We start from the raw sequence: 6,179 nt of genomic DNA, 5'->3' as shown, positions 1-6,179 counted from the left end.
TAGAACTGCGTCAATGCGTTAGCGTATTTTAATTATTTGATAACTAAACTATCTTATTAAGATTCAGTTTTAAGGTTGGCTACTTGGTTTAGAAGTACAGGTACAATTTGCACAAAACAACAATGTTTCAGACACAGAGTAAAAAGTGTTTTTAAAAGGTTTTGTTTTTTTAAAGGATAAAGAGACACAGACAGTTATATGAACATTTTATTTAAAGGTCCAGTGTGTAAGATTTAGGGCAAATTAATCTATTGGCAGATATTGAATATAAAATAATCCTAGTGATGTTTTTTCACCTGTGTGTTTCATCTAAATTGTACAAATTGTTGTTTTCTTGACCCTAGAATGAGCCTTTATGTTTAAATACTTTATATTTAAATACTTTATATCACATCAGGTTGGGGTGAAGTGTTTTCAGCTGCAACGTTCAACTCCCACGCTAGATGTCACTAAATTCTACACACTGAACCTTTAAATGATATCATGAATACAAACAATTTCCAAAACTACCACACTCTTCCACACCAACTTCCAATAACATCATTAAGTGTCATTAATGTTATTTATATCTATCTACACAAATTTCCATTTTGAAACATCTTCATCTATAGACGTTTAGTTTTAGACAATAAACGCACCCTCTCTGTTTGTTTGTTTGACAATCCACTAGAGGGCGCTGCAGATGACCTTCATCTTCTTCGCACACTTCTTTATTGCACACAAAAAGATTTAGAAGTGCGTTCCAGGATGTGATGAGCTTTGTTTGTGTGAGTTTGCACAGTACGGTATGGTTTTCTTAGAGTAGAGGAAAAGTAGAATGTGAAGATCATCCGAGTCATCAGTATTAATATGAATATTATGGTATTTGAGAACGAGCTTGATTCCTTTTCTCTGTGCTGTCCAGCACATCTGTCCCCACATCTGTTTCCAGCCGGAATAGCATTGTTCTGTTTTCTCTCTACGTGAATAGTTTGTAACTGTCTGAAATGAAAACACTCTCAATTTGTTCTTGCTCCTTTAAATTAGACATCAACCTCCATGTTTATATATTAGGAACAGTGGTTACTGATGTTTTGTTTTTTATGTTCTGTGTTATTAAATATTTTTCTTCTGTAGAGAAGAGTGAATAAACCTGAGCTTGAATATCTCAATGGGTGATTTTGACACATGCACATGCACACACACACAGACACACACACATGTAAATGGTGACTATACGTCGTTGAAACATCACACTGAACTCTAACACGACAATGTGCACAGCTGATTCATTTAGTTGTTGTGTTGTTTTTCTGAAATGACCCCAGGAGGAGTCACCCTGTCAGAGAGCAGGTGAGGAGCGTTTTCTTTCAGCACATGGATGGATGGATGTAAAAGAACATTATAATAATACATCGACCCGGTTCACCCGAGAGGCCGTGGACTAGTGGCAGAAACTTGGATTATGGGCAGAAAAGGTCTCTGGTTCGTCTCTGGTTCGACTCCACGGAGAAACAACAAAAAGACGAACCTGGATTGATCTGTCCAGAAATCCAAGAGGATTCTCCCTACCCTGTCTAGTGCCCCTGAGCAAGGCACCTTACTCCCCCAACATCTGCTCCCCGGGCGCCGTACACGGCTGCCCACTGCTCTGTGTGTCCTGCACCAGATGGGTTAAAAGCAGAGGTTAAATTTCCCCTTGCATGAGTGTGCCTGTGCATGTCTGTGCATGTGTGTGGGATAAATAAATGTATCTTAATCCACATACCTGCACAGTGATTAACTCTGGAAATCACCTTGTCATGAAGTGAACCCGGTGGATTGTTAACGTGCAGCAGACACACACACACACTGAGACTCCGCATCCTCGCTATATAACCAGCAGCCTCAGTGTTATAGACAACCGCTGCTGCGTTTAACAACCGAGGTGAGGTGTCATTTCATTTAAGATCTCCTTCTCTGGTAATTAACAAGGAACTTCCATTCTTAAATATTAATAATAAATTGACAGATTGCATTTACTGAAGCCTGAGTTTTGTTCCTGCAGAAAATGAAAACTAAGACCTATGATCCGGTTCATTGCCCTTGTGGTGCTTCTCCAAGGGGTGTCCAACGATGCTGCAGACAAAAGTGGGTGTGTGTGTATGTATGTGTGTGTGTGTGTGTGTGTGTGTGTGTGTGTGTGTGTGTGTGTGTGTGTGTGTGTGTGTGTGTGTGTGTGTGTGTGTGTGTGTGTGAACCCCTTACACACACTGAAACATGTCTTATCAACCAAGATCTCTGGATGTGTCACTGACCTGTGTTGTTCCCTCTTTACAGATGAATCAATCGGCGAATTCGAAGAAGAGTTTCATGAACTTTGGAGTGATCCTGATCAGGAGGCAGCTGCCGCAGGTGAGGGTCAGACTAAGTCACACATGTCTTCACTTGTGATTAAAATCAAGTTCACATATTTCTGGAACCGGCTCTTCCCTCATCTTTCCTCCAAGTTTGGTGTGATATTGGTTTTGTATTTTTTGCGTAATCCTGCGAACAAATGAACTGAAATGGACACAGGTGAAAACATAACCTCCTTGGCAGAGTTAATAAAAAGTAAACAAGCGCATTTAAAATATGAATTTGTTAGAAAGAAAAATAGTCAGTTACTACAAAAAACTTTGATCAAAAATACAGCTAACAAATAAAGTTGAACGTTTTAGTGCAGAATAAACTGTTGATCAATCCTGACTTTGAAATGTGTTATTTAATTTGACTAAACTCAAACCTCATCAGTTTGTGTCTGATCGATTCAGATATGAAACAGTCATGAAACCACAGTGTTATATTCTCAGTGTGGCACCAAACATCTGTAAAGAGTTTAGTCTGAATCAGTAAACCTGTACTTTTCTGTTAATATTATTTATTGACTTAAGGCTCCATTATGCTTCTGCGTATCCGTTTCTCGGAGAGGGTTGCACGGAGAGCGGAGAGTCTTTTTGATTTTTACATCTCCGACGACTGTACGTTGAAAACAATTCACCGCCAAACCCATAGGTGGCGCAACGGAAGACGAGCTCAGAGAAGCCTACCCCATTTATGGGAAGAAGAAGTCAGGGGCGGCGCGTCCCATTGGGCAAGTCGGGCAGTTGCCCAGGGCCTCGGCCGCCAGGGGGCCTCGTCGTTTTACAATTTTTTTTTTTTTTTTTAATAATTCAAATAAATCACTTGTCATTGCACATGCATGTGACTGGAATGTAATGTTTCTAGGGGTGTTCTTAATTTGATGGGTCTCATACTGTCAGCTGCCAGAGTTGCCACAGGAACGAGCTCTGATCTCCCTGTGTGTCTCTGAGCGAATGAGAGCGGGCGGAGCCCCGGCTCCTGTGTGTGTGTGTGTGTGTGTGTGCTGTCTTGACACACACACACACTCACCCGCACAACACTGTACAGTGAGCCGCTGCAGAGCCGCGGGTTGCCGACCCCTGGCTACGGCGAAAGAACGATTTGTTTACAGTTCCACCGTTAAAGGGAAGCGGACGTCCTAACATTAGTTCCGCGGCTTCACAGTACATTTCACAGGAACGAGCTCTGATCTCCCTGTGTGTCTCTGAGCGAATGAGAGCGGGCGGAGCCCCTGGCTCCTGTGTGTGTGTGTGTGTTTGTGTGTGTGTGGATACTCTCTCTCACACAGACACACACACACAAACTCACTCAATCGCATGTCTCCCTTTCTCTCTCTCTCACACACACACACACACACATATAGGGTTGCAAAATTCCGGAAATATTCAAAGTTGGAAACTTTCCATGGGAATTAACGGGAATTAACGGGAATATACGGGAATTGATGGGAATTAACGGGAATTAACGGGAATAAACTGGAAATGTTGTGGGTAATTTATACTAACTGTATTTACCTTGTCATATACAGACATTAATATAAACATTTTGTTGTGTCATAGGCTGATTTGAGCCCTGAGGAAACTTTGGGCACTTGACTATATGCTTCTGCATCGTTGTGTCATTCTTAACATAGGTCTTTGCACAGTATTTGCAAATGTACACAGCCTTTCCTTCTACATCTTTAAAATAGTGTTTTGAATTATGTTTTTATTGCTCAGCGTTTAATTTGCATAGTTTTTTTTTTCAAAATTCCCAAAAATCCCCGAGCTTAATATGCCTGTGGAAAGTTTCCTGAAAGTTTCCAGAAATTTACCGGAAACTTTCCGCCCCTTTGCAACCCTACACACACAGTCAAAATAGATGTTAAAGTCAGCCGTTTTGCTGTAAAGTTAATCATTATGAAGTAAATAATTGTTTAGTTGTTTCTATTCACAATAAATGTCAGTTTCACATTACATGGCTCATTAAGTGTGTGTGTGTCTGGATGGGTGTGGGGTTGGAGGGGATTGGTGCTTTGGTGGGTGGGATTGTTTGTTTGGTTTTTTTTTTTGAGGGGGGGGGGCCTCAAAATTGTTCTTTGCCCAGGGCCTCCAATTAGCCAGAACCGCCCCTGGAAGAAGTCCACGTGTGTCTGTTTACCTCTGTCGGCTGGTCTCCCATACACTGAACCATGGCAACTAACAGAACTAAATAAAGTGACACCCAGCGGGTCAAAATGCTGATGTTATCGTTTCTTAGCGCAGCGGTTCCCCGGTCTTGTTTCCGAACTGTGTTGCTAATTCCACAGCTTAAAGCTCTGTGTATCTACACGGAGCTAGCTAGCTCCCATCCCAGCTAGCTCCCCTCCCAGCTTCCACACACAGTCAGCAGGGACTCCCGGCACTAACTACTACCCAGTGTTTGCTTCTAACCTGACGGTATTATAGAAACGGTGTCATGATAGAAGTGGAATTAAAGTCGTGACGGCGGGTTTTTGCACTGTTACCACCGCAGTTAGCATGGTGGCTAGCCCGCTAGCCTAGCACGCTAGCGCCGTTTTGAAAGCTCGTTATAACCGTATGTGACCGTGCACACATGCCGTCAGTGCAATAACGAGACACCGTCAGCCGGACAACTCCGCTGGCTTAACACACACGTCACATCAATCGTAGAATCGTAGTTGTGTTTGGGTTTATTGTCAAGCAGGAAGTTTGAGGTCCGGAAATTACGTCATACGGAAATGATGTCGTTCGCGGACCAATCACAGCCAAGGTCTGTCCGTGGGGTCTCCGAAATAAAGACGGACAGTTAGAAAAATCAGAGGTGCATGAAAAGCTCTCCGAGGCGCTCGGAGAGGGCGTTCCATGACGGATAGGGCGGTCTTATCTGTCCGTTTTAGAAAAGACGTACAAGCATAAATTGGCCTTAAATGTTTGATGTTTCTTTGTCAGGAGAACTCAGTTCCCAGGACTCAGACGGGAATGACAGGAGAAAGAAAATGAGTTCGCAAACTTTCTGCCAGTTTGAAAAGAACTTAAATGAATAAAGACAATATATAATTTTTGTCCCTATGTTGTTTTCCCTGGTTTTATTCTTCAGAAATTCCATTCCAGCAATTTCCATGGCAACTTATATCATGATAAATATCACATTACATATCATGTACGCAATGATTCTGTCGTTAATTCATCAAGCACTGAAGAAATCAGGAAAAATAACAATTTACTGAAAGAGTAACACAACCGGACAAATATCTAGAAAGTCTTTACAGTTAATGAAGTAATATTTATGATGACTGCACTTTGTATGTATTTCATTGGTACAAACTGTTTGAAGACACTCTTAGACGTACCTTAAAGTACTGCATACTGTACACAATTCTATACATTATAATGATATAGGGTTTTCTGGAGATACACAGGAGATAAAGCCAGAAAATGTTTAAATATAATATTTTAAAACCAACAGGAGAGGTCACCCTGTCAGAAAAGTAGGGGAGGAGCATTTTCTCTCAGCACAGGTGGTGATGGAATGTAAAACAAGGACATGATAATAATTTGAATCCAGTTCATCCACATACCTGCACAGTGATTATCTCTGGATTGTTGACGTGCTGCAGACACACCCACGCACCCTGAGACTCCGTCTCCTCGCCACATAACCAGCAGTCTCAGTGTTACAGAGCAAGGTACAGACAACCGCTGCTGTGTTTAACAACCGAGGTGAGTTGTCATTTAAGATCTCCTGCTCTGGTAATTTACATGGAACTTTCATTTTTACATATTAACAATATGGGGGGGGGGGGGGGGGGGGGGTTGCATTGACTGAAGCCTGAGTTT

The sequence above is a fragment of the Limanda limanda genome, chromosome 15, assembly GCF_963576545.1.
Source record: "Limanda limanda chromosome 15, fLimLim1.1, whole genome shotgun sequence".
Lineage (NCBI taxonomy): Eukaryota > Metazoa > Chordata > Actinopteri > Pleuronectiformes > Pleuronectidae > Limanda > Limanda limanda.
Note: the sequence above shows the minus strand (reverse complement) of the source record.